This window comes from Trichosurus vulpecula, chromosome 9 (assembly GCF_011100635.1).
Source record: "Trichosurus vulpecula isolate mTriVul1 chromosome 9, mTriVul1.pri, whole genome shotgun sequence".
Lineage (NCBI taxonomy): Eukaryota > Metazoa > Chordata > Mammalia > Diprotodontia > Phalangeridae > Trichosurus > Trichosurus vulpecula.
Window position 1 is genome coordinate 172,733,524 of NC_050581.1, and position 11,332 is coordinate 172,744,855.

An 11,332-nucleotide genomic window follows, 5' to 3' on the forward strand; every position below is an offset into this window, starting at 1 on the left:
CTAAGGTCTGAGGGCAAGTTGCCAGTCCTGAGATTCTGGGGCTCAACTGGCCAGGGTCCCAGGAGAGAAGCCTAGTTATTAGAACTAGTATACAAAATGGAGGTGTTAGTTACAGGGGAAGAATGCTAGCCCAAGTACTTGAGCTGTGCTAAAAAGTCAAAACAAATCAGAAACCTACTCAAAGCAGGCTTGATACTGAATCTCCTAATCTGGGGATCCATAGGTTCATATAATTTCCTGTGCCTAAAGGCTGAGTTGGTTACAGAGTCTAGGTTGGGACTCAGTTCTCAGGTGGGAACTAAGTGGTCCCAACTGTGAGAACTGGAAAGATGTGGGACAAGGATATAGACTGACAATTATACCACCTTGACAATCTGTGCCTTAAGAGTTAGCCTTCTTCTATAGATAACTTAGAATGTCATAGATCTAGAACTGAGAGGGACAATGAAACTCATCTAATCTAACCCCTTCATTTTGCAGGTTAAGAAAATGAGGCTCAAAGAAGTTAAATTATTTGCCCATGGTCACACAGCTAGTAGGTATCAGAGGGAAGATTTGAACTGAGGTCTTCCTGACTTCAAGACCACTATGTGATAAATGAATATGTAATAATGAAGTCCTTTTAATCACCTAAAACATACTTTGAAGAGATCTAGGGATTTTCCAGTGACTGACAGCCTTAGCTAGGTCTGACATAAGCCTGATTAATACTGAAATCTACCCCATGGCAGATGGTGTCAATGGAAAGTTTTAGAATAGTATAATTTAACTCAACACCAGCCCCAGAAGACCAGGAAGACTGCTGGAAACATTAAATAGGAAACAGGAATTAGTCTGTGGTCCACTGTAGATGCAAAATCATGCTGCTAGCCTTGCAACCTTGCTGGTCTCTTTTGGGTCCTGGAGCTAGAGAAGAATAAGTCTGATCCTGAAGATGACTTCATCACCCAGTAATTGAGGACAGCCCAGTAATCTGGTTTCTGATCTATCTTTTATGTTTATATTGCTTTTATGTTGTATTGCTATTTAGGATCTGCTTTCAAATTGGAGTCGTTAGGAGGTGACTGCCATCAGCGTCTTAATGTGTTGTGTGCATTCTGGAAAAATCCTTTAATGTTATTTGTTGTCTACTGGGTGACATAAATTCCTCCTTGAACTTTCCTGGTGATGGACATCTCTTAAAGCAGTAAGTGAGTTAAAATGATTATTATTGCTAACTTCTGTCTCTTTTGCTGGCTCCCCTTCATCTTTTTAAGCTCTTGAAGTGGAGTCAAAAAACAGAAAAAGCATTCTTGATGAGATTATTGGCATACCCATCCTTCTCAAAGGCTCCCTTCTCTCGCCCCACCCCCAGATTTCAGGTCTGTGTGCCTACTAATCATAAACCTATCTTGGGCTAGACCAGAGCTACCTGGGGAGTCCAGTTTCAAGGGTTAGAATAGCCTGGTCTCTGCTCTAGATACCTGTCTTGGTTGATTGTCTTGTCTGCCACTCCTAGGACTATCTGTGGGTGTCAGTCTGACCTGTACTGGTCTCTTGCCTTATTTTTATCCAGGGAATTCCTTCCTTGGCCACCATCTTCCAACACATATTATATTCCCTTGAAATATAAGCTTCTTGAAGGCAGAATTTGCTTCACATTTTTTTTTACATACCCAATTACTAGTGAAGTATTTGGCACACTTTAGGCACTTAATAAATGCTTGTGGATTGATATTCAATCCAATCCATGCCACTGGAGTCAATCAGTCAACCAGCACTTATTATGGCGATGAAGGCATTGAATACTGCAGATAAACCAACACAACCATTCTTTCTGGTTCTCCTTGCTGCCTAGATTTCAGCTGTTTTCTTGGTTCCTCATTCTTCCAACATGGCTCAACTGTGATTTCATCAATTCTGCCTAAACTTGATAACTCTCCCTAACTTGACTCCTTTGATTTTCTCCAAGAAAAATCAGGTCAGCCACAGCTGGCAGAGGCCAGACCGTGTCAGCTTAGCCTTTATTGTCCTCCTATAAACCCAATCGTCAAATTTCATGGGTGAGGCTAGGATGGGGAAACCACTGTGGCCTGGAAGAGCTACTGCAGCTGGCCAAGGAACAGGGTGAGGTGACCAAGGCAAGGACTCTGCTTAAGTCTTAGGCAAACCTCTAAGGACAGGCATGTGGGAGAGATTATACTTTTTATTTGTTTTGTTATTTTGTTTTTTGGAGGGAATCCACTTCATGCCTCTAAGGACAAAGATTTTTTTTAAAAAAATCATTTCAGCAGTACTCAGTTTTTATTTTTTCAGGCTATATCACATTTTTCCATTACAAATAGAGTTTCCTTTGTGAAATTCTTTTCAATGATATCTTTTGTTTTTAGATCACTTTCAATTCCAAATATGTACTTCCACCTTTGCTCAAGACTCAACCCTTGTGACAAGTAATAAAAAAATAGGGAAAAAAAGAAGAAAACAGCAGCAAAACTAACTAACCTATGAGCCAAGTGTGACAGTTTATTCATTGTTCCATACCCATGGTCCCCTACCTCTGCACAGAAGGGATGGAGATCCATTTCCTGTGCTCTTCTTTGGGGCTTGGCTTACTCTATAATTACATAGCATTTCATTTTGTTTGTTTTTTCTTCTTTGTGTTTGTCATTGTATATATCATTTTTCTTGGTTCTTCATGCTTCTCCGTAAGGCTATATTACTAATTAAGCTTGCCAAGATACAGTGTCTGGGTGGAAAGAGGTAGAGGAATAACAGGGTACCATCCATGATCTGAACTTGGAGCCCCAAGACATTAGGTCACTTCCAAGGCCCTTGGGTCATGGTCACAACTTATCACCTTAAAACTGAATTTAAAAAGAGTAGAAATAGATGCTTCTCCCTAGGATTCAAATAAAAACATCAAATTGTCCCTCAGACCCTCATATTTTAACTGATTAACTAGTTTCATTAGTGATTTGTCTTTAACAAACTGTGTGTGTGTGTGTGTGTGTGTGTGTGTGTGCGTGCATGCTTCTTACAAAGTATGTTCTGTTTCTGTGGTCTTGCAAGCCTTCCCCTCTGAAATTGTGGGATTATGTAATTCTGTGAGGTCTTAAGAGGTTAAATCCTATGCTATTCACCAGAAGTGTGTGATCTTGAGCAAAGATGGCAGCGGAACCCTTGTAATCCAATGCCAAGTTCATTGACCTTTCCATTATAGAGTGCTCTCTCAAATTCTTCAGTGGTTATCCCCTTGGGATGATGGGATTATAGATTCAAAGCTGGAAGAGACCTTAAAGTGTCTCAGATAACCTGACCAATGATAATAATAACTCTGGACTTCTAAAGGCAGCAAATGGAGTTCACCTATATCAGTCCTTATCTTACCTTACCACCCATAAACCCAGGAGTTAATGAAAAATCATGAGACTTGGACAGTGAATTATTACCTCCTTTTTTAGCATTCTTTTTTATCTCTTTTTCCCATGAAAGTGGTTAACAGCCAGGAAAACCATTGCATAGCCTGGTGGCATTTAAAATGAAAATTTCAGGGACCATGTGAAGATTAGGGCTGCTAAGCTCATAATTTTATTTATTTAAAATGCATTATCAATAATGTAAACTTCTTAATAACTCAGTCCTTGAAGTCAAATGAATATATATACATATTATATATAATTTTTTCTTCTCCTTGCCACATTTCTTAATCCAACTATTAATGCTAAGCTGTTAAAGTAGCCTTCTATGTCAGATCTTGCAAATGTTTCTATCTCTAGAGAAGATCTCCTACTGGGCAGGCAGCTGGTGGATAAATGCCCAGACCCAAACTTTGTGTGTAGCTTGGATAATGTCTGTGAACAGAATCCCATCTGGGGCTGTGAAGAAGAATGGCCTGATTGAGCTTGGAGCTGGTTTTATTCTTTCTAAACATGAAATAATGATCCACCCCATTTTAAAAATATTTTTCCTCCTCTTTTAGGTTCATTTAGAGGGAACAATGTGGCAGATTTCCTTGTTTAGGAAATTACAATTACTTGAATTCTTTCCCTTAAGATGATTCGATTCAATGTAACAAGCATTTGTTGAACATCTGCTCTGTGTCAGGCGCTTAGCTAGATGTCAAGGATATAAAGACAAAAAAAAGAAAAGAAAAAGAAACAATCCCTGCCCTCATGAAGCTTATAGTCTAGTGGGTGGTGGAAATAACATGTACATAGGAAAGTAAGTCCGTAAAGTATATGCGAGGAAAATACAAGGTAATTTCAGCAAGGGAAAATACTGACAACCTGGGATGTGGAAGGAGATCCGAAAAGGCCTCATGTAGGAGATGGCACCTGGGGCCTATTTTGAAAGAAGCTAAGAATTCTACGGTGGGCAGTTATGTAGCTCAGTGGATAGAACACAGGGCCTGAAGTCAGGAAGACTTATCTTCCTTAGTTCAAATCCCACCTCAGATACTCATTGGTTGTGTGACCCTGGGCAAGTCACTTAACCCTGTTTGCCTCAGTTTCCTCATCTGTAAAATGAGCTGGAGAAGGAAATGGCAAGCCATTCCAGTATCTCTGCCAAGAAAACCCCAAATGGGGCCACGGAGAGTTGGACATGACTGAAACCACTGAACAACAGCAAAAATTCTACAGAAGTGGGGGGAGGGGGAGGAAAGGGAGCATTGCAGGTATGGGTGACATTGAAATCTTGTGCAAAAGCACAGAAGATAGGTATGTTGCATATGGAGGAACCGCAGATGGGCCAGTTTGGCTGAAATATGCCATGAGTAATGGGAAATAACGTGAGAAAGATAGGTTGGGGCCAGATTGTACTTGAGATGCCAGACAGTGAAGTTTTTATTTTATTCTAGAGGTAAGAAAAGATGAACATTCTAGTACTAATCTACCTTTAGGAGAGTGTGTGGTTGAGTTGTTTGAGTTAAGATTTCAGCCACCCCACTGCTGAGTGGTTGGGGAACAGGGGGTGGTTTAAACCAAGATCCAACTGGGTAAATAGAAATTCAAATCAAGAATAAAGCCCCGGGTTCCCAAGTGCAATTGACCTAGAAGGCAGTACGTTATTAATTGAATTCAAAAGCAAAAAGCTGAGAGCCAAGGGATGTTCTGCCCGGGACAAGGTCAAGAAGACACCTCTGGGGAGGGAGGGAAACAAGAATTTTTTGTGATCCTTCCTCTGGGGAGTGAGGTGACTGAGTACCAAATAAGGTTATTCTTTCACTTAGCTTTGCTTAACTGCTTTCCTTGGTTACAAGAGAGAGTAGGGAAAAGGGAGGCAGTGGTGGGGGTGGGGAGGAATACAGAAATTACTGTAATTTAAAAATAAAAGTCTTTAATAAACATATTTGGAATAAATAAATTTTAGAAAAATGGTCAACGATCAAGTTTATTTCACACAGGGAATAAGTTCTGAAATATGATGGTGGTACACTAACAAAACTCCCTCTTCAGGTGCTGTGACTCCCAGCTGGGCATAAGGTCTTTCTTATAGATTAATTTGCCTAGGGACAGCTAGGTGGTATGTACAGTGAATAGAGTGCTGGGCCTGAAGTCAGGAAGACCTGAATTCAAATCTGGCCTCAGACACTTTCTAGCTGTGTGATCTTGGGCAAGTCACTTAACTCTGTTTACCTTAGTTTCCTCATGTTTAAAATGAGCTAGAAGAATGGCAAACCATTCCAGTATCTCTGCCAAGAAAACCCCAAATGGGGTCATAAAAAGTTGGAAAGGAATGAAATGAATGAACCACAACAAATTTGCCTTGATCTGGCTACACACAGTCTCACCTAGTCCCTCTAGTGATCAGTGGGTAGGGTTAGGATAGAAGTCTACTGCCATAAAATGGAGAAAAAACAAACCTGCTCCAGAACTCAAGGGACTAACTCATACTTCATCTCTTTAGTGCAGGAACTTGCCTCAGATGCTACCTAACTACAGAGCTTAACTAAGTCCCTGTTTACTGAGGGACCGAAAATCTTCAGACATTGACACTTGTTCATTTATGCATCCACTCAACAAATATTCATCACTTACTCTGTACTTCTAACAAAGGGTGCCTTGGGAAAAATCCTAGATTCAAAGTCAGAAAACCTGCATCTGAATTCTGGTTATTAGGTAGCATTGGCCAAGTGATCTCATCTCTAAGGGTTTGTGTCAAATTCACTATCCAAGCTTGTCCCAACCCAGATTAAAATATAATCAAGAAATGTTTAACAAAATGAATAACAATACAATACAACATAGATAATGTTAATTTGTGATTTTCCTCAGTCAATATGCAGTCCACAGGGATCTCTTTCTCTTTGTTTGACCCACTGGTCCAGAAGCTTGACCATTTAAATTTTAGATGGCCTCCCTCCCAGCTCTTAATCCTATATATAATTATTTTCTAGAATATCTGACTTTTATTCAGTCAACGATGTTTATTAAACACTTACTACATGCCAGGAAGTGAGCTAAGTACTGGAGATACTAAGATAATGTGAAATGATCTTTGCCTGAAAGGAACTTTACAATCTAATGAGAGAAATCACATGTGAATATATAGATAGAGAGATAGATACATACACACACACACACACATAATGAATCCAAGTAATCTATGCCATATGATTTTCACTACTTATAAAATACAGAAACATAAACAAGAGACAGCGTGTTCAGTGAAGAGTAGCAAATTTGCAGTCAGAGGACCTGGGTTCACATTCTTGCTCTTCCGCCCAGTAGTCACTTCACTTTTCTTGGCTTCCATTTCCTCACATGCAAAATGAGGTGACTAGACTCCACAACCTCTGATTCTTTTCCAGCTATCAAACATTTGTTTTTAAATGTAAAACTGGAGGAAGAAAACAGACTTAAGGGATCCTTGACTCTATTAGCATATGTAGATACCTTCTCCTCCCCTCAAAGCAGATCCCAGCCCCTCTTCCCTAACTCATTCCCTTTCTCTTAATAGACAATCTGCATAAGTTGTTCTGACCAAAACTTTTTTTTTGTTAGCCGCATCCCTTTAAGAAATAAAGTGAGTTAATGTGTGCGTGTGCTACTTTCTTGCCTGGAGCAAAGGTAATGTCAAGGTTTGATGTTCTCAAGAAAAGGAGTTTCCTACAGTGACGAAGACAATATCAGCTGACATTTTTATAGTGCTTCAACATTAGTAATGAGTTTTAAAGGTATTTCTTTTTTGATCCTCAAAACAACCCTGTCAAGTAAATCTCACCAGTATTGTTTCCATTTTACAGATGTAGAAAATGAGGATCAGAGCATCAGGATCAGTGCTCGTCACAGTGCTTGACACATAGTAGGCATTTAATAAATGTCAATTGATTGAAAAGTCACTTGAGTTCATGGTGCTCTAGAAAGAGCCCTGGATTTCAGAGGAGTCGGAAGGCCGAAGTTCAAATTTGGCCTCCAACCTTTACTACCTGTGTGACATTAAGCAAATCATTTCATTTTCCTGAGTGTCAGTTTTTTCATCTGTAAAATGGGGAGAGGAGAATAGGCAGAGTTAGAATTGGCCTCTGAGATCTTTCTAGACCTAGACCTGTGAAGTATGGGGGTTTGAACCAAGGCCTTTCAAGCTTCCAAGTCTGGCTGCCTCCCCAATATGCCACGCTGCCTTTTGTGGTGCCTGTGGGAAAGATGATAATCACTGGTTTACAGGCAGTGGTTTGGCTCACCCTTGCTCCTTGTGCTAGCAAACAACAGGGGCCATCTCCAGTCGTCCTGATCTATATCTGGCCACTGGACCCAGATGGCTCCAGAGGATAAAGTGAGGCTGGTGACCTTGCACAGCCCTGCCTCACTTAAACTGAATTCACTTGCAAGTCATGGCATCACCTTCCTGATGTCATGGTCCTCTTTAAGAACGAAGGACAAACAACAGCAACAGCAGGGGCAGCAGGGGACCCTCGGCCGCTTTCTGAGCTGGGGCCTTGCTTGCCACTCACAGCTCTGGGAGTTTCATGCTCCCACTTCCCTTCTATGCTCATTTGTCAGTTCCTCTTCAGTGCTATTGTTGTAATGAAAGTAGCTGACATCTCATGATGGCACATCCAACTAAAGCCTCGTGAATTCTTAAGACTTCATAGGATCACAGATATCAAACTGGGCGGGATGGGGCGGGGGAGGGGGCGCTCAGAGGCCATCTAGCCCAACAGTCTCATTTTATAGATGAGGAACTGATACCTGCTGAGTTGAAAGTGATTTATCTAAGGTCACACAGATAGTACATGTCAGGTGGAATTTGAATCCAGGTCCTCAGATTATGGACCCATTGGTTTTTCCACCATACCATGATTCCCCATGGTTCAAGAAAGTTAACTGAAGAATTTTGAGTGTTTTCTCCACTCTTGGTCCAAGGAGGCAACTTGGTAACTCTCTCTGATTCTGGGACATAATGGTACGGCCCCGGAGGCATCAGAATGCTGCCTTTCACCTTCTCCTCTCTAAACTGGCTCACCTTGGACAAGAGTGAAAGATGCAAATTGTCCCTTGCACTGGGAAAAATGGAATTGCTCTCACCGACAATAATCCAGTTCCTAACACGAGTTTACAACCTGGATAAGTATAAAGATAGGAGTTATGTACACTTTGATGCTTGAAAGAGACAGGATTTGACAAGTGTGGGTCCTAGTGAAGCATGAGGAAGAGGAATTGGACATGGGAAAGATGCCTGATTGCCAGGTTCAACCCAAAAGCCTGACTAGGTTGTAATTGCTGGGCTATGAATAGATTTTTATAGCCTGTATTAAGATGCTTCCAAGCCTGATCTTGGCCAAAAGGAACCACATTACTTCTGGGGAATGGGGTAGGGAAGGGGTAGCAGAGAGGTGGCTGCAGGGGCCAGGGGAAAGACAGACAAATTTTGTACAATCTGATCTCCTTCCTGCCATGTCCAGAATAATGACCCTTAAATATTTAGTAGTCTTCCAAAGGCATGTTGTTCTTTAAACATTCATGTCCAGAGCTTCAGTTGCAGTGGGATCTGTTACGTGACTATGTCTGAGTCAGGCCTTCATCTTGTAGGCCATTTGTTCTTTGCCCTGTGGCTCTCTCAGCTGAGTAAGCTATTTGGATGTTTCTTTACTGTATAACAGATGGATTCTGAAGGGTTTTGTATTGACTGGAGATTCAGCGTAGCATGGCGGATAGAGTCAGGATAACCTGGCCTCCAATCCTGCTTCTCCCACCTACTGCATGTGTTGACCCTGGTGAAACCTGTGGGCTCCTTCTCAATCATACCTTTAAATGAATAAAATAAAATACAAGAAGGAAATCAATTAGATTGAAATATAGTTAGCAGCATGTTTGTAAATATTTAACAATCAGCACTGAAAAAAGAGGAGACCCTCTTTGTTGGACCTTTACATCCCCCACAGGGTAGCACAGAGGTATTATTATCTCAGTTTTGTAGATGAAAAAACCAACAGGTTAAGTGACTGGCCTAAGGTCACACAGCTGGTATGTGGGGTGGGACTCAAACCTGGCTCTTCCTCATTCCAAGGCCAGGGCTTTGTCATAGTAAACACTTAATCACGGCTCCATTCATTCATTTCATTGTCCTGTGCCTTCTGTCTCTGTTTTTTGCTCTTTGGTTACTTTTTACAGAGTTATTCATCACCCGACAATAATAACATTTTATTATGTATATTGTGTAAAAATGTCAAGTACTGGGGGAAAAAGAGCCATGTCATCATGGAAAATATTGAGTTCCAAAGAAGTGCTGTGTTATTTTGGGTCATTAAGAAAAAAAAGCTCATTTCTGGCACTAGACTGGTCATAGTTCATGGCTTTTTATTTATAGAGACTGGCAAAGAAATTAGTTCCTATTTTCCCATTTGTTGGTTCCAATGCTTTTCTTCCCCCTCTGACCCTCCCCCTGGCTACCTTTCAGTTTCATATTATAAAATGTGGGGAGCTTCCCGGCAGTACCAAGTTCCCAAGACGCTCATGTTTCAGTCTGTTGTCATTGAATAAGAACAATTGAGCAGTTGAGGCCATTCACCTCTGGATTTTATAATGTACACCTGTCACGTGCATTTCTCTTCAAACATTTCACTACTGATGCAGGCCCAGAAGTCCTCTCTCAGTCACTTTAGGTCCTCACTCAACAAAACCATTAGTAATCTCTATCACTGACACCAGGGAGAATCACAACATGCTCTTCTGGAAGAAACCAAATTGCTGAATCAATGAGCTGATTTTCATAGAATCTTTGCACTTCACCCCACAAAGGAACCTCAGATGATAGATGGTGTTTGGGTAAAAGAGAGAGATAAGTAAATATTTTTCCCCACATAAAGTATTTGGTGCTCATCCAAAAAGCCACCTATTACAAGGGGATTTTATCCATACCAGCTAACCTTCCCCTACCAGTAATTCAAGCCCTGATAAGAAATGGACTCCCTGAATCTCAAGACCATTAGAATGTGTGCTTCTTGAGGGTAGAGATTGTTCTATTATTTGGGGTTGTCTGTCCATCATTAGCACAGTGCCTGGCCCCTAGTAAGTGTTTAATAAATATTACTTGGTTGCTGGATTAGAATGAAACCAATTCAATGTACATAAAACAGGAGCCACTCGGACCTCACCCAGAAATTGGGAAAATCTGTTCTCAGCAAAGCTATATGTGAAATTTTCATGCAAAACTTGTCTTTTAAAAGAAATATGTGATTCCTTTGCTTCCAATGAAATTGATTTTATTTTAACGTTCATCACTGTTGCTTCTTGCCACAGGTTTCTCTCCTTTCTTCCCACTCCTTATTAGTCATTTTTGCATAAGAGTCATTTGTGATAACATGTTTTGGGCACATAGGTGGTATAGCAACATGCCCCAGATTTCCCTAGAGTGCACCCTGTAATTCCCAGGCCTGTGGTATTCTTAGCCAGGATGCATAAGTCTCTCTTAGCAATTAACAATGGTTTAGACTTCTTTTAAGTAATTGCTTTGTACAGATTTTTAAAAAAATGTTTCTGGGGGTGGGAAAGTGGTTGGTAGTTGACACACAAGAGCCATGGTTTCTAGAATCAGTTTGAGGAAGAAGGAACGTGTTTACTCGGTGAGTTGGATACAAGCATATACATGTTAAGCGACTTCCTGAAAGCTACATAATGATTGTTTTCCGAGCATAATCTCAGCATGAAGGAGAGGTTGCTTCAACAGCATTTCATCAGTGGTCAAGAAGCTTTGATTAATGGGTATGGGAGATCTCTCCACCAAGGGTAGATGAGCTTCTGAGGTTCTTGAGATTGAGAGACAAAGAGACTTTATATTTTTAGCTAAAATTTTATGGTACCTACTATGTTCCAGACACCATACTAAGCACTTTATAATCATTATCTCATAT